This window comes from Neopsephotus bourkii, unplaced genomic scaffold, assembly GCF_033783945.1.
Source record: "Neopsephotus bourkii isolate Nb327-2 ecotype Australia unplaced genomic scaffold, CSIRO-AGI_Nbou_v1 NB_1526, whole genome shotgun sequence".
Classification (NCBI taxonomy): domain Eukaryota; kingdom Metazoa; phylum Chordata; class Aves; order Psittaciformes; family Psittacidae; genus Neopsephotus; species Neopsephotus bourkii.
This window is the reverse complement of record NW_026902002.1, coordinates 3,454,621-3,476,812: the sequence shown is the minus strand read 5'-3', so window position 1 is coordinate 3,476,812 and position 22,192 is coordinate 3,454,621. Positions and strand designations below refer to the sequence as shown.

Here is a 22,192-nt window from a genome sequence, read left to right as displayed (position 1 = left end):
ATACAGCAAAGACTTTCAAGCCAGTTCTGATACTTCTCCCCTTGGTATTTATAAACTCTGATTGTTACATACTTAACTGTCCTCTTAACTGTCATGGTCTTAGCTAACCTTTCCCTCTTAACATTTCTTAGTCCACGTTATTTCAGCAAAGCAGACTATTTCCTGTTCTTGGGAGGCTGAATCTATACTGTGTATTAGGAGCCTGTATCAACACTAACAGGATGCAGACGAGAAAAACATGCATTTTATTAACAGGAACAAGAATGAGAGTGCTGAAGTTTTGGCAGAATTAGAATGAAATGTTTGTACATGGAACAGAATAAGAACTGGAACTAAAACATTTTTCATATAACTAAAATAAGGCTTCCAGCAAAGTAGCTTGGTAGATTTGGAAATAATAGGACCTTAAAAGAAAATGCTTAAGCTCAATGAATGAAAGCTTTAGCTGTCTATCTGGAACCGTGTCTCTGGCATGCTGAAAAAGGCTTTTTTCATTTGGGTTTACAAATGAGTTATGTCCTGGAGCAATAAGCCATTTACACTCTACTAACTAACGAATAGTCAAAAATCTGGAATCTAACAAAAAAAGGAGGTAAAATTAATACTGGTTAATAAGAATAAAAAAATACTCAAATTCTCATGCTGGAACATAAGGCATGGTTCTCACAGACCGAAATACAAATAGGAAGTAGCTCTGTGGTGTGAATCTAAAATAAGACCAGGAGTAGCCATAAGTGTGGTGCCATCTCATGTATCATAGCTCTGTCTGCTGGTCAGCACTTCCTAAACTGGACTAGCATGTTTCCATACTGCTTCCAGCAGCAGCTCAAGAGTCTCCCCACAATACAAACCTGTGACTGAGCAAGCTTGGTTTGAAATCTGCTAGATGAAGTAGGAATGTGTGTCAAAAAAAGCTGTCATTCATCATATTGGTCAGTTTTACAGGCTGGTCTTTTTGTTAATTATGGCTTTCTGTGGAATGAAATCTTTACCTGGGGTAGGTGATCATGGTCTTCAGTAGCTGACCAGAAAAGTAAAAAAAAGCCTCATTTCTTCCATAGCCAAAAAGAACATATAATTAGCTTGAAGGATATGGAAACCTTCTCTTTTGAGAAATAAATTACACAGCCTTTTTCATTGCTGATTTGTGACCTTGAGATCTGTAAGATTATGCAGTAACCTCCTTTCTGACACCTGTAAATTTATTACAACTAATGTGTTAAGGGGAGCAGCCCTTTTATTAGAAGCTTTTACAAGGAAGGAGATGAAAGTTGCTAGTGAAATGGACGCTGTGGGTGTAGCAACCAAGGACAAAGCACGGGAATCACACCTACTTGTTTTTACACTTGTGGCTTTTGGGAACTGACAGGAAAGATTACTTTTGATTTATACCTATTTAGAAGAAGCAAGACCTGATAATTATTAGGTAGCTCACCTGTGTCATGCAACAGCTGTGCCAAAAGCCAACAGTTGAACTACAAGTCAGAGAGAGGTCTAAGCTGCCACTTCTAAATGCAGCCTAAATCATGGCAGAGAGTTGTAGCACTACTCTGCCTGTAGAGTTCAAATTTCCTCAAATTTCAGGGCTCATCTTTAATAATTGGCTAGAAATGAGCTCATCTTTACAATTCCTTTTAGAATTCCTCGCCCAGAGAAAGCTGTGGTTCTTACAAAAAGTTTCAGTACACTAAGACACAGATAGCTTTTCTGTCATTAAGGTTCTATGTATGTTCATTAAGGTTTTGTTTCTTGGTTCTTGCCATGCAAAGAATGCAATTAAAAAGTAGAAGCAGGTTAAGACTGCAACTCTTTCTGCCATGATTCAGACTGTATTTAAAAATGGCAGCGTAGACCTCTCTCTGTTAATACCATACAACAAAGTAAGCAAATACAAATCAGCTAAGTGGAAAACAACCCGAGTTTTACCATCTTTTCCTGAATTGAAAATTTCCCAGATTATCCCCAGAAAACCCTTGGAGAAAAGCCACAAGGAAACTGTTACTCAGCTTTTGGTGCTGAGAAGTCAAAAGAGTCCAGTTGATCCCACAAAGGATTCTTTACATGCTAATCGAAAGAGAGATTCAGCAGGTGGTCACACTGTTTAGGCTCTGTGGAAAGAAACTGAAAAAGGCAGAACTACATCAGGCTGAATCTAGCATGGACGTGACATGACTACTGCATTTGGCATTTGACATAATGGATATCTTCAGCCACAACAGCCAAATCCATGGAATTTTTGCTTTCCAAAGAGCATGACAGACTGCCCTTTCTTGGAAGGAAGTGGCAGCTGCCACAAGACTATAATAATATTTCAGGCTTGCTCCATATAAAGATACTTTCTAAATTTAGAAGGAAATAACTTGGTGGCTTAAAACATTTCTCAAGAAAAGATAAACATTTTGCTTCTTCCATTTACTTGCCCCATTTCCAGCTATTTCCACATACCTGCTTCTTAGCTGTCCTGAATGTCTTACATCCTAAATTAATTTTAACTGTTAAATGGAACTGCTAAGATCACAAACGTTACCACCCACCATCACCCACCTTTGCAAAGGGACTGGGCAGACATCAGGGAAAGTAACGTTATAAGTTGTTACAGTAAGACTCAATAACACTCTCAGGTGCCTTCTCTGAATGGAATCTATGCAAGCCAACTACTTCAGTGGGAAGCTGATAGGAAATGACTTAGGAAGAGGGTATCTTGTAAATCCTGCCCTTCTCCATAAATTAAAAGAGGAAAGGAAAGAGTGAGTAGCAGTCTTTTCTCCAAATCACAGGAAGAAGATTCATCCTTTGTATTCAAGGTTTTACGGGATACAGCATCTATCTCACATGTAGTAAACCAGACATCAGCTTCCTCCTCTTCTTAGGTGATTGGAGCCCATATCTAGTAGGAAAATTCCCAAATAGCAAGCCAAAGACTACCTTATGCTAGGCAAGGGGTGTATTTAATGCCTGTTGAAGGATGGCATACTATTCTCTAAACCGGAGCCAGTAGAAGAGTGAGCTATATTACCTAACAGTTACAGCACACACTGAACAGTCCCTGATCTCATAAAGATACAACAATTTATACCGGCTATGCTAGTGGCATTAGTGTCTTTACAGTTGTAGCTTCCATGGGCAGGTTTACATTACCTGCTTAGCATTGTCCATCTATTTCCATGAACAAGGCATGCTAATGGAACAGTACAAATGAGCAATGTTAGTTTTTAACCTAACCAATTAAGTTACATAAGGATTTAAGATTGAGGTTTGCAGACTGAAGTCTTTTATTCTGCAGAAGGGAAAAATGCGATTTTTTTTCTCTTATACTGTGTATATGCAGAGATCAGTTGCTACCTGCAGAAACCAGGTCTTCAATAGAATTTAATTCCTTCTGTTCAACTGAAATAATGATGATCACGGTGTTTCAATATGAAGCTGATTTTTACACTATATAAACTGTTCTGAGGACAACAATTTATTCGACATGCACCACCAAGCACCTCACATGTGGCAACTCAAGATTTCTGATCTGGCACTAGTAGTTTTCAGAATAGTCTCCTTAACTGATCAGTTTTCATCCCTTCTCTAACAATATAATTATTACTGTCCAAAGCTAAGAGCAAATGGTGCTGCTTATAATCAAACCACTTGAGGAGATTAGTCTAGGTAGAAGGGTGAGTGGATTTGCTTATGAGTATATAATGCAGTTCTCTTGCACTGTAAATCAGTGTAACTAATGAAATTTGGGAAAAAGCAGCATTTGACCTTTAAACATGATTTTAGTTGTGCCTAATCACAGTGGCTTCAACTTTTAAATTAAAAATATGTAAGTATACACATATATATGCATATATCTTTCTATCTACTCAAAGGTTCTTTACACCTTATATTGCACTTTTGCTTGCTCACATCCACATCGCCAGCGTCTCAACTCAAAATGCCCTGGCTCTTGGCAATGTCGTGGTTTAAACTCAGTCAGCCACACAGTCTCTCTCTCTCTCTCACAACTCCCCACCACCCCCCCTCCCGCGGCTCCCGGGTGGATAGGGAGGAGAATCAAAAGTATGTAACTCCCATGGGTTGAGATAAGAACAGTCCAGTAACTAAGGTATAACACAAACCACTGCTGATACCACCAATAATAATAATGATAAGGGAAATAACAAGGGAAGAGAATACAACTGCTCACCACTCGCCAACTGATATCCAGCCCAACATGAGCAGTGATCTCGCCCTTCCGGGTAACTGCCCCCAGTTTATATAGTGGGCATGATGTACTGTGGTATGGAATACCTCTTTGGTCAATTTGGGTCAGGTGTCCTGTCTCTGCTTCCTCCCAGCTTCCCCGCCTCCCTGGCAGAGCATGAGACTCAGAAAGTCCTTGGTCAGACTAAACATTACTGAGCAACAACTAAAAACATCGGTGTTATCAGCACTGTTCCCAGGCTGAGAGTCAAAAACACAGAACTGCACCAGCTAATAAGAAGGAGAAAAATGACTGCTACTGCTGAACCCAGGACAGGCAATTACTTCAGGTTTTATTTTAATGTGGTGCTTCTTTTTTTATTTTTACGGCTTTCCAGAAATAAATTATAATGAAATAATAAAACTTGGGGATTGAAGAGATGCTTGAGCTGTGGGGTTGCAGGTTCTGAGGGAATCTCATAATTTGACCAAGACTGATTGAGGACCCCATAATCCAGTGCAGGTCCTCCCAAGCTTTTTTAAAAAGAATAGGAGGTTTAATATAAATCGCATCAGAAGATAAACTATATTTTTTAATTTACAGTTTATTAATGAGTTATGGTTGAATATTAATTAATGTATTAATCTGTTGATCAGCAAATTCTTACTACTGACATAATAACTTTTATCAAATAGTCTTTTATAAAAAGTTAATCTGACTATTTTGACAGATTGTAAGTATACGTTGCTATTCACTGAAAAGATAAAATACAATAGAGTTACCAGAATGTTATGGGATATAATGTATGCTTATTTTGAAATTACCTTTCTTAATCCTCTAATGTAAAACATATTGTACTCTTAACAATTTAACATGAAAAAAACAAAAGGAGAGGCTATTTGTAGACCATATTATCAACCACAAGTAACGTCTTTTCTAAAGAAGAATGATGTGTAAAGTAACATAGAAACATTCAGCTCAATAGAGGAAATTTTCTCAAATGCAGCAGTATTATCAGATGACTGTCTTATGTCCTTAACAGGCTCTATAATTGACAACAAAGTAGTGTCATAACAATACGATACTTACATTGGGATATTCAGAGACACACAAACTTTCAAGTGAAATAAACTTCACTGGTGGAACAAGTTACTGCAGGTTTTCAGAAATAGCCAATTTATCCACTTTTTTGATGCTTTCACCTCTGGGCTGAAATACAGCAACTTATAAACAATGAAATGTTATATTGTGTACTTTCAGGGAGTAAAGAATCTTTAGCAAATTGCAGCTGAAGAGGAATTTTGGTAAATAAAATTTGTAGCAATTTGTTTCACCATCCAAACCACCCCATACAGAACTTGGATTTCCACAAGAGATTTTTCCATTTAAGTTCACATTCAGACCTTCTTTAATTTAACATTTGCCAGCATGATAGTGCAAAGTTACATTGTACGTGCAAGAAAAGTCTGATTTTTTAGCTACTGAGACATATCAGAGTTTATTCTAGAAGGTATGCCATTGATGAATATGTAAAATACTATCATAACAGTAACTACAAAAAAATTCAGGTCCCAATTAATAAGAGCCTTCTTATAAATTGTGAGGTGCTTAAGGAAAAAAAAGAAAATCTATTGACACTTAAATGGAAAAGGTGCATCAAAGCTCCCAACCGCGATAAATGTTGCAATTAAACATGGAAAAGAGAAAAGTGGAACTGCATTGACAACAATAAGGAGAGCAGACTAAATACGCAGGTTTTTTATAGTGTAAAAATATGTTTGCATAGAAAATGTTCTTGTTTAATTTGCAGAAGCACATTTTAACCTCATTGTAAGTAGACAGAAGTAGGCACTTAAAAATGACACAATTTTAATTGACAAATCTTCTTTCTGAAGTGTTGCTCCCACCCTGCTGAAATGATGGTTGCTATCAAAGCCAATAATTTTCATTACTAGTTTAATACATGTGTCAATAATTCCATTTGGAAAATTTGATTAAAAAATAAGTGATGCAAGATCTGTTATCATCAATGCTTTTCAGGCATGCTCAAATTACTCTCCAACTGCAGCTGCTCCATAAGGTAGCACCGTGCAATTCAGTGAGCTGAATCTCAATAATGTTAGATTATTCTGGAAAAAAAAACCCTGCCTTTTCTATTTCCAGAACAATTCTGGGTTTTACACAACCAGCTTTAGTGTGATAATGATAATCATATTCAACTTTATTTGTAAGACACTAAAGTATGCTATATACCATACATATAACTGGTAAAGCTTTAGTTAATTTATTTGTTTCAGCAGTGCACTTCAGGAAAAGTGGGCCAGCTGGAATGGGTCCAAAGAAGAGAGAATGATTGGCAATTAGGAAACATGACCTATAAAAAACAACTGAAAAAACAGGTGTTACTTGAAGGAAGAAAAGAATTCTGAGAAGGGTATTTTATTTTTTTTTTTTAAATATTTAGCAGATTGATGCAAAAAGGAAAAAAATAATCTGATTGCTATGTCCAGTATGCAACTAATTAATATGCTTAAACTGCAGTAAGTGTTACTTAAGGTAAATGTTGTGGATTTTTTTCTTATGATAATCTTTTAAATAAACAGCCATAATGATATTGCAATCTTAAGAAAATTACATGCCAAAATTTATGTATCTTGCCTTTGGGTCACGGAATAAGACTATCTGACCTCTTATGACTCTCTGTAGACTTTTTATTTTCTTTTGATTCTTGACTATCGAGATATTTAGAATAAATTTAGCTCCTTCTGTAAAGGCTCCAAGATCAGGCCCTAAGTGTGTCATGCTGTTCATAAACATGATGATCATAAGTGTAGCATTTATAAAACTGCAATGTAAACTTCCTTACCTCACAAAGTATCAGCGAGACTATCCTTAAAAATAACCTTGTGATCCTGACAAATCCCAGCAGTATCTAAAATGTAAAGGTTACTTGATAGCGAACTTTTATTTTATTGTGGTGCTTTCCTGCTCTCTGTATAAAAAAAAAAAAACAGTGCATGATACAGTCAAAATGGCATAAGCTCCTACAAGGCCAAAACCACAGTCATATTTCGTTTACTAGTTTCTGTTTCTGATATATTTAGTTTACTGCATTATGGTTTTTGAATGCTGAAATTCATAAATCATGGCAAAGTCAGCTTCATTCTCTTAAGTACACAAATAATCTGTATAATGTAGTTCTTCTTAGATATTCATCCCCAAAGAGAAAACCATTTTTGACTAAATTATTTTTTTTTTAAAACAAACTCTGTTTGCATGCACACTATGTACATGTACCTCTTCTGACAAGTTATCTGAGCTGAGATTAACTCTGACATCTGAACTCTACACCTACAAAACCAAACAGAACAAAAAGAATCTCACAGCATTCTAGATAATCCAAAAGGGTGGGTTTTTTTTTTCTGTTTTCCAAAGGTAACATTCTTTCCTCACCCCCTCAGTTTTATGTTAGCATTCATTTTGATTGAAAAAATGGTTTAAAAAATAGGATAAAAAATTACAGTGGCTTTGGATTGAATAGATTAATAAAAATTTAGGGGTCTGGCTACCTTCACTGAACCATTGCTGTGCGCTGCACAGGTGCTACAAGGGACTGGCTGTGTGTGTAACTAAAAATTCCTTCAGAGAGGGACAAAACCTCCTTGCTGCTTTAACCTGTTCTCGTGTTCTTGGTTCAGCCTCAGAGCTGGAGATATGGCAGGACCACTTCCTTCTCCTCTCACCCCTGATTTCTCTGTGGTTATTACTGGCAACAGCTTCTGTCTCAGACTCTCGTAAACTTGAGTTGTGAATCAAGTACCTATCCTTCAGCTGTCTGTTGTCTACATTCAGATGTCAGTAAAGTCGATAATCTGGCTCTTACTTCCATTACTGTGAGATTGCAAATGACATCACTAAATCTGCAAAGACTGACTTCCCAGATAGTGCTGATTCCCTTGCAATTCAAGACCCTCCTCAGCTTATCTACTTTTCTTTTTACCCCTGAGACTAGTATTACATGCTCCCTGCAGGGACAGGGAGGTGGATTCCTTCTATTCATCATTTACAGCCTCCTAGGCATTATAGTTCTTCAAACAAATCTTTCCTGAACTGGCTCCTTACTTTGTTCCTCTCATAGTCACTTGTGTAAAAAAAAGAAAAAAAAAAAGGCCAGAAATGTTATGAAGCACTTTCAAAAGAGAACTGGGTATGCAGATGGTGATTTTACACAAACACTGTGCAGGTTTAAATGACAAATGTGGAGGCCAGTCACATCTAGCTTGAATCTATCAGAAAGAAGAGGGAGATAACAATGTTAGCCTCCCTCCCCCTCAGCAGTGGAGGATATGGTAATCTGAGGGATTGGATCATTAGATTCCATTAAATTCACATATTGCTCCTTTCCCTGCAGCACTCAGGCTAGGTTTGGTGATCTGCTATCCATCTTACTAGGAATGGGTCTACTACCATCTTTTCCATTTAATGCCTTATATACATTACCTTGATTTTCCTTGTCAATTACTTCCACAATAAAATAAATACATAAATAAATAAATAGATAGATAAATAAATAAATAAAAAGAGCTATATGTATGGGTTTTACTCTTTACCATCACTAGTTTCTAGAACTAATTTCAGCTAATTCTTGTTTCAGCTAACCATCTTTCTAAAATACATTTCTACGTACAGAATAGAACTGCTCAGAAGGGAAGTATGAGTCCTTATCTTGCAAAGGAAATATATTTGCTGTTCGGCCAGCCCACACTTACTGTTGTTCATGACTCTGGCAGTGACACACAACGCTGTTACATTCTTCATGAGCTAGTAACTAAATGCATGCATCAAAAATACCGTCTCTATCTCTAAGAATCTGCAATTTAAAACTTATGGAATGATAAAGCAACAGCTGGAGATAAATTTTTCTATTTCTACTGAAATCTTACTTTTTTTTTAGAAAGTGAATGTTTATTGTCTGCAAAGCACCTGGAATAAAATAAATGGAATATAAATGACAATGAAAAGGGATTTTCTTCCCTTAATTGTTCTATAGATTTTTTTTCCCCTAAAGTACTGAAGCAAAAATATATCTGTAACCATGGAGATTATACCAGGCAACATGCATAATAATTCAAAACGTGGCATCAGACAAATGTTCTTTGTCATGACTGGATTACTACAAAGAAGTAGGTTTCCCCTAAACAATTTGCAGAAGCAGGATAGATGTGGTTAATTTCTCAACCCACTTTTTTGGCTGGGGAGGAAGGGGAAGTCTCAGCACCATGGTATGGGCAGCAGACTAGGATTGTGTTTGCTTTGAAAACACATAGCTTCCCAGGTTGTTGGTAGTTTCAACTCATGATGGTTTAGATAGACTCATAGATATGGTTTAGTGGGAGGTGTCCCTGCCCATGGCAGGGGGGGTTGGAACTAGATGATCTTAAGGTCCTTTCCAACCCTAACTATTCTATGATTCTGTGATTCTACGATTTGCTGAAAATATATTTCTCTTCCACGAATAGTCACATCAGAGCAAGTAGTCCCACTACATGCCTGCACAACATTAAAGATGGCCATGGAGACATATAGTTAACAGAATAAAGAGGAAACAGTTCCAATTATTTTTTACTTTTTTATTTTTTTCTTTGTTATGTGCAAGTGCACAAAATCTATCTTAAAAAACAATTCAGGCATAATCAGAAATACCAAGATTTGGGTAATTTAAGTGTTAGCTATATTTCAACATTCTTTCATATTTGGCAATATTTCTTTCTCTGCTTATTCCTTCTTTGCATGGATGGCATCAAATAGTAAATAGCTCTCAGTCTGCTAGCTTCTAATGAAGGATGAATATTGATGTGGTACTTAATCTGACACAATCTGTAACACAGAGAGAATTACTGCAATCAGGACATTTCCTTATAAATAAACTCGAAAAGAGAAAGTCACTTTTCTGCTTAACAGGTTAACTAAAATCTGGTGTTTTGCAGTTGTTTTGAGTTAGGAGGAGAAACTGATGATGATGCAAGGATCATGTAAATCCTGTTTATTTACAAACAATGTATAAAACCTTGGTTTCCTTCAAGACAGGAAAAATCAGGAGATATTTCCTTTTTATGCAGTCCTGAAGTACTCAGATGTTTCTGAGAGCCACAGACACCTAGGTGTTTTCCGCCACTGTAATTTCTTGTTTCCAATTCCTGGCATTTTTGCCAACCCTGAAATTACAGATTATAGTAAATCTCTTTCCAATTCCTCCTCCTCCTTTTTATTTTCTTTTGGCATTGTTTCACCTATCACTTTTATAAAGCTGGGTTACCTTTTTTTTTTTTCTGTTTTCATTTAAGTGCCAAGCCTTTTCTATGCTCTCCAAATTCAAAATACAATTTCACTCAGCCTTCAATGGATAGAGCTAGAAGGTAATTAATCATTTCCCTTTCTCTTCTATAAGAGGCTACAAAGAGGCCTAGTGTGAAAGAGTTAACACAACTACTTAACCTATTACTTCTATCCCAGAGGATCTGAACCCCCCAGAGATCAAGGGTAATAATGACTTCCATTGTTTCCCAGAGTGGGTGTTATCATGCAAAGTGGTGTTTTTCTGGAGGGATTTTGCCCAATATATTCAATCTAACTTCAGTGTGTGGAATTTAAATAGGTCAACATCAAATTCTAGAAAAAAATGACCAAATTAAAGCAGCAAGAGAAGGTTATGTTTTCCTTTGTGACATGACAGCTATTTATGACTGTGATTAGTAACATTTCAATTGACCAGACAGAATTTGGATTTGCAGACTGATTGAATAAAGATGTGCAGTAAATATAGCAGTAGCCATTATTTTTTTTCCTGAGCAGTTGGAACTGGTCTGTACACAATATTGCAGCACAGTAATAAAACACTCAGAGTCCATTAGAAGCAGGGACATTTCCATTTCAAAGAATCATAGAATGTCATGGGTTGGAAAGGACCTTAAGATCATCAAGTTCCAACTCCCTGCCATGGGCAGGGACACCTCACACCAAACCATGTCACCCAAAGCTCTGTCCAACCTGGCCTTGAACACTGCCAGGGATGGGGCATTCACAACTTCCTTGGGCAACCTGTTCCAGTGCCTCACCACCCTCACAGTAAAGACTTCTTCTGTATGCCTAAACTAAACTTCCCCCGTTTATTTGTTTGACCTCCAATATCAGGATTACTAATTTATTCATCCATCAGTAGAATCTGCACTAAAACATGCAATGTATTGAAGATGAGCCCTTCCTAACTTTGGATCAAAACAAGAGCCTGGAGGGTTTATGGGATCAGCCTGCTAGTGGGGCTCTATGGGAGGCCCGCTGCTGCAGCAGCTCCCCACAGGCTCCTTTCCCCTCACAAACGGCAGCAGAAGCCACGGCAGAAGAACCCGCGGCAGCGGGGAGTGCAGCCCCTTCCTGCTACTCCTTCCGGCTGCCTTCGCAGTGCTGGACCCCCTCAGCATGTCAAACACCATTCCCACAGCCAGCAGCCACCCCGCGCCTCAGTACCAACCACCGCCCCCTCGCCCCGCCTCCCAAGCCGATTGGTCCGAGAGCTCCACGTGACCTCCGCGGGGGTGCGCGCTCAGGGAGCCGAGCCCGGCGGGAGCGGCGCCGACGAGGGCGGAAGTGCGCGGCGGGAGCGCGCGGGTGGTGGCACCCCAATGAGAGCGTGGAGGGCGGCGGCGGTTAAAACGGAGCCGGGTGTCAGGCTGGAGCCACAGCGCGGAGCCGGCTCTTAGTCCCCAGGTAAGAGGGTAAGGGGTGTGTGAGCCCGCGCGCTTCCGAGCGACCCTGCCAGACCCCACCCTTCTCCGGGATGTGGGAAACTTGACTGACCTGGCCTTGCTGTCTCGGTGAGGGGCGGTGAGAGCCGTTGGGTCCTGGCTGCGGCCTGAGCAGGCCTGGGCCCGCTGGCCGGGGGATGCGGTCAAGTCGCTCCCGTTCCCTCCACTCTGTGGGGAGGGAGGTATCCCCTGGATGTGTGGGGCAGCTCTCTTCCTCCTGGGTGTGTGAGGCGAGGAACGCCCGGCGGCTTCCCCTACCACGGGACGCAGTTCCTTGGCCGTCGGAACGCGCTGGGGCTGTGGGTGAGGAGGGAGGTCGGTAAGCAGCGCCTCAGGTGTAACTGGTGTCCTTAGGGATTGCGTGGGAGCCGGGGTGGAATGAGGCTGCAGCCCCTCTCCTGGGTTTGGCTGCTTCCTCTGCGTCCCGGTGGGGCTGAGGTGGAGTCAGCGAAGCTGGGTGGCTGCTGTGACTTGTGCCTACAAGTGGAGCTCTGGGGAAGTGGGCAAGGAGAAGCTGGCCTTGAGCGTTGGTTTCTCTGGCCGATTTCTTCTGTGCAGGCTTCTCTGCCTTCTCCTGGCTACTCTGGAATACGTGATAATGTTTCATCTCTGCAGGATAAAGAGAGGTGGTGTTGGTCCCGGCTGAAGTAGAAGTTTTTGAGAGATCTTGTTTTATCTGGCCAGGTTCTCTCTCTGTTGCTGTTTATTCTCCCTGCAGCCTCACCGGTGTAGATCTTGTAGGAGGAGAAGGGTGGTGCCTTAGTGTGACCTTATCTGGAGAAGGGCAGGAAAGAGGTGGTGAGATGAAGCATCACTGACAATGTTTCCTGAACAGCCAGTGGAGGCCTAACTTAGTGTTTGTGCTGGAGTCCTGTTGAATCAATTCTGATCATAACAAAGGAAGCTTAGTCTTGAAAACCCCTAGGTATTTTCATGCGAGAAAGGGACCTGGGAGTCTGTATCTGCGCTAGGACCAGCCTTGCCTTTTTCAAAGCTTAAGTCTTCAGCCTGCAGTAGCATTTTGTTTGTTGAACTCTCCAAATGTTACTTCTGTAGTTCTGGGATTCTCTTCTCTTGTGAGTGCAGGGAAATGCCTGCTTTTTCAAAAACATCCTCAGAACAATGATTTTCAGGACAAGTTGGTCTTTTCTTTTTCTTTTTTTTTTTTTTTTTCTGATGCCTTAAATGCCCCTTGTCTCTTCTTCCTTCTCTTTTCCCCCACACCCAACTCAAGTTATCAAAGCTGAGAGCAGGAACTAACATAACTGGGAACCAGACTTGTGGTTCTTGCAAGTGATTTGCTTGCTGAAAATAACTTCATTGCAGAGAATTTAATAGCAACAGCTCAATCTTACTTGGCAATAGCATCTTTACACTTATTCACTTGTAGCAGACTTGTTAAATAATTTTGTCTATTGCTTTAATCACTTATGGCCTTATACACTGAATGTAGATTTTTTGCTTATGATCAGATGATACCAATTTACCATTGTAAGAGTTTTTTCATTTACTTCCTGTATTAAATATTTTAAGGAATAGAAAAGTTTTCAGACTACTATTGTAAATAAGTTTGTTATATTAGATTTTTAGTAGTAAATTGTTTGTTTGAACACCTCTTGGAGTAGGCTAACTTGATTGTTTTGCATGCCTGGAGAAAACTGTAGCTGTCCTGTTTTCACTGGTGTTATGTATATGCTGTGGAGGAATGTCTAGTTTAAAGATTTATTTAGAATGCTTTACAAAAACTCTGAACGGAAAGCTTAATTTGGCCAGACAATGCTCTTTCTTGGTCACCCTTTAAAACTCTAAAGCTTGTCTCTAACTGTCAGTGCAGTGGTACTAGATATCTGGATAGAAGAGCAGTTGAGGCATTTTGATCAAATCAAAGCAGTAATGATGGGACAGCGTGGATATGTACACTGAAATCCTGGATAATACACAGATTATGTGATCTGATGCCCTTTTCAGGCTTCAAGTTTTTTTCAGCTGTAACTTAACTGATTAAGCACTGACTGTTATTTGACCAAATGCTGGGTAAAATGGCTTGCTTCTCTGGGAAGTGTTGGGGTCCAGGCTCCACAAGCAATAGAACTGTCTTGTTAGTAGAGCAGAAGTGGACAAGTGATACAGAGAACAAGCCCTAATGTCATTATATTGGAATCTGGTTTGTAGTTTGTTCTTGTCCTGTTGTTCTTGTAAATTCTGTTTACTTTCAGTGCAATGGATACTTGTATTTTAAGTTGATAATTTCGTATTAACTGAATTCAAACTCCATGTGAATAAGTGAATTGCTTTTTATTACACAATGAATTAATCTGAATTAATGGCCTCTTTTAGCAGAGGTACTGAAGGGGCCTGTTTCTCCTGACAGCTGTGCAGGCAGTAACAAGTGCATAATGGTGTCAAGACAAACAAACAGTGCCTAAAGGTCAGTTTTCTTGTGCCTGGAGCAAACAACTCAGTGTGGGAGTAATGGTCTGTGGGGGTTTGAGTGAAAGGCAGTGGCTGGGGAGGCTGCAGAAGTAGATGAACACGGATGGGATGCTTGCTGCTTTTTATACCCTGTGTACCCGAGTTCAAGTAACTTTTGCATGGTTGACTTCTGAAAGATGCTGATCCTGATTATCAGCCAGGTTAGCAGCTATATTCTCAAACTCTGTCTTGACTTGGGAGTACTATCCTGTTGATAAAAACCTTCAGTTACTTAGGTTTCCTCTCTTTACCTTCCATCCCCGTGTCTCTGGTAACTATTCTGCAGTACCATCAAGCAGTGTTTGATAAGGTTCCATTGCTTGTTACCTGCTATGGCATGGAGCAGCAAGGCTAGCAAACAGGCATGACTACTTCACTTTTCTAGTGGCAATAATAAATTTTGTGGCTTTTGTTCTATGATGCAGTTGATACCTGCCTCCTGAAGAGTGGCTATAGAGCAGATATTTTTGAAGTGTTTGCTAATAGTTGTCAAAGAGCAATCATTTTGCCTATAGCTCCGTTTAGCCCATTAGGACTAAGCAATTGTCATCCATGCCTCCCATATAAATAATCAAGTTGTCTTGTCATTTAAGCAAGGTAAGTCTATGTAACTTGTGCTTTGTCTCTTCATGTTCTTCCAGATACTGCTTTTGTAGAAATATTAGAGGATCTGTTTTGTCTCTTGTGCTTGAGATGTGCAAATATGTTTTTCAAGACCTGTCAAAATGAGAGTCATGATGTCATGTAATGTGAGAATGTTACTTAGGCTGCTAAGTATCTTCTTGAATCGTCATGGTTACAAAGTGCTTGCCTAGAGCAGTCACTTTCAACTGTTTTAAAAAGAGCCCTGTGCCCATAGCTGTATTAATGCTTGCTGAAGCGGTTGAGAAAAGAACAAATAATGGTTAATTACGAGACAGAAGCTTAGTGGAAATGCAGTCCTGACTAGAAATCTTTGCAGAATCACACCTCAAAGACCAAAAATCTGTCCTGGGATTATAAGTATTTGTTAAAGCCTTAATCGTGTCAATTAATACTTTGAATTAGTGTTGCTGTCAGTTGATGTGATTAGTATGAAATATTTCAGGTAACTAAAAGTGCAAGGAAACTAAAATTTTTAATACGCTCTTCTTAAATTTGGAATGTGGCAGAACTAATCTGAAGTGTAGAACTGGGGAGCTGGGAATGTCCCAAGTCATTCAGGTGCTGTGATTTTTCTGGTTTCTAGCTCTCTCTGTATGTATCTTTACCTGTAATGAAAAGATCATTCTTCAGAAGAGTACCAGAGACCTGAACTTAGCCCCACCTTTGAAAATGGTTTTGTCTATGTAGATAGACATGTTAAAGAATATTTCTGATTTATATTTAATATTGATGGCAGGTTGCTTGCAAGCCAGTAGCTTAAATTATAGGCTGGGGTCAGGGGGAGCCCACCTTTATAGGTAGGACTGGAATAAAGTACTGCATTACAGAATTATACTCAAAACATGACACAGTACTTTAACAGGTTTAAGTGTAGGAGCTACCAGAATTTTGAACTCCGTGTTGCAGAACAGTAACTAAAGTGGCTTTTTTGGATAAGAGTTGGTTTGTAATATTAGTGCTACTCTGCTCAGCAGGGCACTGTCTTGGGCGCTACTCTAAAGCAGACATTTAACAAGCGAAGTGTATGTAGATCAAGCTGCATGCCAGTTGCCTCAGTTTCCCAGAGAAGAGGTGGCTTTGCAAATGGGAGAAGCTGCTCCCTGATTAGAATGAGCTAATTCTAAAGTATGTAGTGATCTCAGGTACAGCCTTTCCACTAAGCGCTGCTGCAGTAAGAAACTCCTCTCCATGACGATACTCATCTGCTATTTAGTGTTCTTGGCTTACTGTGAGATCCCATTTTTGGTAGGTAAGGAATTCTCATTAGTGTAGTAACCAAGACGTCTCACTGTCTTCTGTGGCAGCCTTCTGCTTTTATCTATCATATCATAAAATAGACTAGCTAAGCCATTTGAGGAAATGGTTTTTCATAATACAGGAATGTGTGCTTGAAACTGGTGCTATTTGTCATTTTACTTTATCATTTTCAAAACACATTTTAGGAAACAATTTAATTTTTAAACAATTCTGCAAGCTCTTTGAGAATTTACTTTTTAGTTTGTCTTGTAAGGCAAAGTAAAATCAAAATAGACTTTGTGTTGAAACTATTCTGAAGCTATAATGGAAGGAAACCAGTTAAAATCATTAGACATTAGTCTGGTGATACAGTGCATCTTTATCTTCATTTAGTTTGTGAAGCAGGGATTAAGCAGTGATCTTGTCCAACTCCTTTCCTTAAGTATTCACAACTGTCATAGAATCATAGAATAGTTAGGGTTGGAAAGGACCTTAAGATCATCAAGTTCCAACCCCCCTGCCATGGGCAGGGACACCTCGCACTAAACCATATCACCCAAGGCCTTGTCCAGCCTGACCTTGAACACTGCCAGGGATGGAGCATTCACAACTTCCCTGGGCAACCTATTCTAGTATCTCAGCACCCTAACAGGAAAGAATTTCCTCCTTATATCCAATCTAAACTTCCCCTGTTTCAGTTTTATCCCATTACCCCTTGTCCTATCACTACAGTCCCTAATGAAGAGCCCCTCCCCAGCATCCCCATAGGCCCCCTTCAGATACTGGAATGCTGCTATGAGGTCTCCATGAAGCCTTCTCTTCTCCAGGCTGAACAGCCCTAACTTTCTCAGCCTATCCTCATATGGGAGATGCTGCAGTCCCCTGATCATCCTCATGGCCCTCCTCTGGACTTGTTCCAACAGTTTCATGTCCTTTTTATGTTGAGGACACCAGAACTGCACACAGTACTCCAAGTGAGGTCTCATGAGAGCAGAATAAAGGGGCAGGATCACCTCATTCGACCTGCTGGTCATGCTGCTTTTGATGCAGCCCAGGATACAGTTGGCTTTCTGGGCTGCAAGCGCACACTGCCGGCTCATGTTCATTTTCTCATTGACCAACACCCCCAAGTCTTTCTCTGCAGGGCTGCTCTGAATCTCTTCTCTGCCCAACCTGTAGCTGTGCCTGGGATTGCCCCGACCCAGGTGTAGGACCTTGCACTTGGCATGGTTAAACTTAATGAGGTTGGCATCAGCCCACCTCACAAGTGTGTCAAGGTCCCTCTGGATGGCATTCCTTCCCTCCAGCGTATCAACCGAACCACACAGCTTGGTGTCATCAGCAAACTTGCTGAGGGCGCACTCAATCCCACTGTCCATGTCAACGACGAAGATGTTAAACAAGACCGGTCCCAACACCGATCCTTGAGGGACACCACTCGTCACTGGTCTCCAGCTGGGCATTGACCACAACTGTTTGTGTGCGGCCATCCAGCCAGTTCTTTATCCACCGAGTGGTCCATTCATCAAATTGATGTCTCTCCAATTTAGAGACAAGGATGTCGTGTGGGACAGTGTCGAACGCTTTGCACAAGTCCAGGTAGATGACATCAACTGCTCTACCCCTGTCCATCAGTTCTGTAGCCCCATCATAGAAGGCCACCAAATTGGTCAGGCAAGATTTCCCCTTGGTGAAGCCATGCTGGCTATCACTAAGTGCCTTGTTGTTTTTCACGTGCCTTAGCATGCCTTCCAGGAGAATCTGCTCCAAGATTTTGCCAGGCACAGAGGTGAGACTGACTGGTCTGTAATTCCCCGGGTCATCCATTTTCCCCTTCTTGAAAATGGGGGTTTTATTTTCCTTTTTCCAGCCGTTGGGAACTTCACCTGACTGCCATGATTTTTCAGATATGATGGCCTGCAGCTTAGTAACTTCATTTGCCAGCTCCTTCAGGACCCGTGGATGGATTTCATCAGGACCCATGGACTTGTGCACGTTCAGATTTTTAAGATGGTCTCGAACCAATTCCTCTCCTACAGTGGGCCCAAGGTCTTCATTCTCACAGTCCCTGTGTCTGCCTTCCAAGACTTGGGTGGTGCAGTCAGAGCCTTTGCTAGAGAAGACCGAGGCAAAGAAGTCATTAAGAACCTCAGCCTTCTCCAAATCCTGTGTAGCTAGTTCACCCAAGAGCTTCCTGAGGGGACCTACGTTACGTTCTCCCTAATCTGTTTTTTATTTGCTATGTACCTGTAGAATCCCTTCCTGTTATCTTTCACATCCCTAGCTAAGTTTAATTCTAACTGGGCCTTAGCTTTCCTAACCCGGTCCCTAGCTTCCCGGACAACATCCCTGTACTCTTCCCAGGCCACCTGTCCTTGCTTCCACTTTCTATAAGGCTCTTTTTTCATTTGAATTTTCCTCAGCAGCTCCTTATCTATCCAAGGAGGTCTCTTGCCCCTCTTGCTGCACTTCCTTGTAGTTGGGATGCAACACTCCTGAGCTTGTAGCAGGTGATCTTTGAAGACCAATCAAGAGTCTTGGGCCCCCCTGCCCTCTAGGGCTATATTCCATGGAACCTTACTAAGCAGGTTCCTGAAGAGGCCGAAGTCTACTCTCTGGAAGTCTAGGGCAGTGAGCTTGCTGCACACTCTTTTCACTGTCCTGAGACTCTCAACTTCGACAGTCTTGTGTTCGCTGCATCCAAGGCTGCCCTGGAGCACCACATTTCCAATGAGCCCTTCCGTGTTGGTGAGCACGAGGTAAGGCATGGCACCTCTCCTTGTCGGTTCCTCTATTACTTGCAGAAGGAAGCTGTCTTCCACACAATCGAGGAACCTCCTGGATTGCTTGTGCTGGGCCATACCATCATTCCAACAGATGTCAGGGTGGTTGAAGTCACCCATGAGAATGAGGGCCTGTGAGCGTGAGGCTTTTCCTATCTGCCTATAGAGTGCTTCATCCGCAGATTCCTCTTGATCAGGCGATCTGTAACAGATCCCCAGAGTAATGTGTTCCATCACTGTTTTCCCTTTAACCCTGACCCACAAACTGTTAACTGCTCACCTATCCCCAGAGAGAGTTCCATACTCTCCAGCCTATCCCTAACATAAAGGGCAACTCCCCCTCCACGCCTGCCAGGCCTGTCTTTTCTAAAGAGTTTGTAACCTTCCATTCCAACACTCCAGTCATAGGAGCCATCCCGCCATGTTTCTGTGATGCCTATAATATCATACCCCCATAGACGTGCACATATCTCTAATTCCTCTTGTTTGTTCCCCATGCTATGGGCATTTGTATAGAGGCATCTGAGCCGAGCTCCAAATGAAGCCAGCTCATTGGCTGGAGCAGCTGGGATATCTCTACATTGCTCCGAGCATTTATTATAGGTGCTGGCAACTGACTGTGTGTGTGGGGATGGAATGATGCCCCCCTCCCCCAACACATCTAGTTTAAAGCCTCCTTGACCAGTCTGGCAAGCCTCCTACCAAAACTGCTCTTTACCAGATCAGCTCCACCAGCCCCCGCTAGACCTGGCCTACAAACTTGGGTCCCATGTTCAAGACACCCAAACTGCTGACTGTGACACCACCCTTTTAACCATTTATTAACCTGGCTAATCCTCCTAGCTTTTTTTTTAGGTCCTCCCCTGTACCCTGGAGAATTTACAAGAAGACTGTCTGAGCTCCAGAGCCCTCAACTACCTCTCCAGGGCTCTGTAGTCCTTCTTTATGCTCCCCAGGATACTACTATCTATATCCCTAGCACCCACATGTCACCAGAAGTGGGTAATAGTCTGTGGGGCTTACTAGAGCAGGCAGCCTCTCTGCCACATCCCTGTTCCATGCCCCTGGTAGACAACACACCTCCCTTGAGACCGGGTCAGGCTGACAGATGAGTGCTTCTGTCCCTTTCAAAGTAGAATCCCCTACTACTACGACCCGTTGCTATCATCTATTAGTAGCTTTCATCTGATGACTGTGCCTCCTATTATACTCTTGTAAATGTAAGTTGAGGTTTCTAATTAAGTGTTAATCATGAAAAACTTGCTGTAAATTTTCCATCTCTGCAGTACTACTTGTCCAAGTTGTCAAATAGGCCTTCTACTTCCAAAGACTCCCCATAAATAAGATTTGTAGCAACAGTGTTACTGGGGCACAGACTTGAATTACAGAGCTGCTGAGGCTGGAAGACACTTCTAGGACTGTCTAGTCCAGCCCTCCTGATCAGTGTGTTAATCCTGACGCATGAACTGGCTCACCACCCATCCCTAGGTAGAGCTTTGTACGTTCCTGCTCTTCTCGTGGCAAGGGCAACTCTCCTGCCTTGCCTTTTTGAGCTGTCTTAATTGGATGCTACAGTAGATGGCCATAGGCTCTTTAGGACAATGAGAGCTATCACAGTGAGGTGAGGAACTTTGCAGCTACACACAGACTCCAGCATCTCTCATTTGTTCCCTGTGCTGCATGCATTAGTCTACAGAAGCACCCTGTTGTGATTATATCCCAGGGAAGGCAGAAGAGCTGAGATGAGCTGGCTGTGTATCAGAATAGTAGTTTTTTTATTCTGGTAATGTGCTCTGTGGAGAAAGGAAATGTCTTGGAGCACACAAGGGTAAGTGTTTAGTTTATATTCTGCATTAGCTCTGTATTTTCATGTGACCTGCTACTTTTTAGGTCATAAAGGGAAGTGTCCTGGGCAAATGTGTCCTATTTTCTTTGTGTTGAAGTCAAGTGATTCTGAGTTAAGTCTGCCACCCAGACCCAGAGTTAACAAGCATGATGAGTTGTCCTACTCTTCCCTGTGCAGCACTTCGAAGGCTCTGTTGTTGGAGAGCACATGCTTGGCTGTGAATGCTTTTATAGTGGTAAGCGGAGCATTCTTCATGAGGGAGACCAAGGATAACACTTCTCCAAAAAGGAAACTCTCCACAGCTTTTTACTTTTAATAACTTTACACTCAGAGTAGGGATACTGAAATTGCATGTGACCCCTGTACTGGTGTAGTAATGCAGTTTCCATTTAAAGACAGAGTTACTGCTCTTGGCTTTGATCTAATGTATATGAATACAGGAGACTGGAAACTTACATGCCTTTCTGTTATTGAAAACATCCTTTCTTAGACCAGTAGAAAGGTAGCTGCTTGTATGTGTGGAGTACCTTGTTATGGTTTTCACTCTTCCTAACTGGGAAACTGAAGAGATCTGTTTAAAGGCAACTTAAGGGAGTAGCTGAATTATAGGTAATTAGTAATTATTGTTGCTTTGTGTGATGCAAATGGATTGATCGAAAGATGGGGAAAAGGTTCAGTACTTGGTGCTTGTTTGGTGTGCCTGATTGACGGAGCTTAGTGACTTGTGGTATACATCTGTGAACCCTTCAGTCAGGTGCCTGAAACAGGGGAATTACTTTCAGAAGCTACAAGAAGACCACTCCACAGTGTTCCTGGGAAGGTGGGGCTCCATGATTGTGAATAAATTTGGAGTAGTGGCTTGTTGCTTGCTTCCTTCATCGAATCGAACATAACAGTGGCTTACACTTCCCCAGATTGAGATGTAAACATAAGGCACTAACCTCAGTTTAGAAACAAAGAATGTAATTGTATGGGCAGAGACAGTTGCCTCTGCTGGTTCTACCTAAGCCAAACTAAATAGTGTTTGGAATTCTGATTTACCCAAGGTGTCCAGCTCACTGGGGAAATTGAAGATGGCATGATCTAGTGAGATCAGTTTTCTGGGGGCAGTGGCAGCAGCTCATGCCCTGTCTGTCTGCAGTGCCTTGTGCCATATTTGCAAGACTGATGGGCTAGCTCTGACAGCTCAAGAATTGGGGGAAGAATGGAGGAAACTTGGTGGGTAGCATTTCAT

General features: G+C 41.3%; 1 protein-coding gene and 1 long non-coding RNA gene across 4 annotated transcripts in view; one reads left to right on the top strand and one right to left on the bottom strand.

Annotated features, from left to right (window-relative positions):
* RALB (RAS like proto-oncogene B) overlaps nucleotides 1-22,192 on the top strand; it is a 57,159-nt gene that overhangs the window by 12,350 nt on the left and 22,617 nt on the right. The window contains exon 2 of one of the 3 annotated variants that reach the window (XM_061370111.1): nucleotides 10,625-10,714. The exons of 1 other annotated variant lie outside the window; for it this stretch is intronic. The gene's annotated coding sequence lies outside the window, so the exon portion shown is untranslated. Of the gene's footprint in view, nucleotides 1-10,624; nucleotides 10,715-11,807; nucleotides 11,939-22,192 lie in introns of those variants that run through there. One more of the 3 variants, XM_061370110.1, reaches the window with a different exon arrangement.
* On the bottom strand, nucleotides 6,608-12,573 carry LOC133221322 (uncharacterized). The gene is made up of 2 exons (XR_009727967.1): nucleotides 12,235-12,573; nucleotides 6,608-7,166 (listed from the first exon to the last, which is right to left on the bottom strand). It is a non-coding gene; the product is annotated as an uncharacterized LOC133221322 (long non-coding RNA).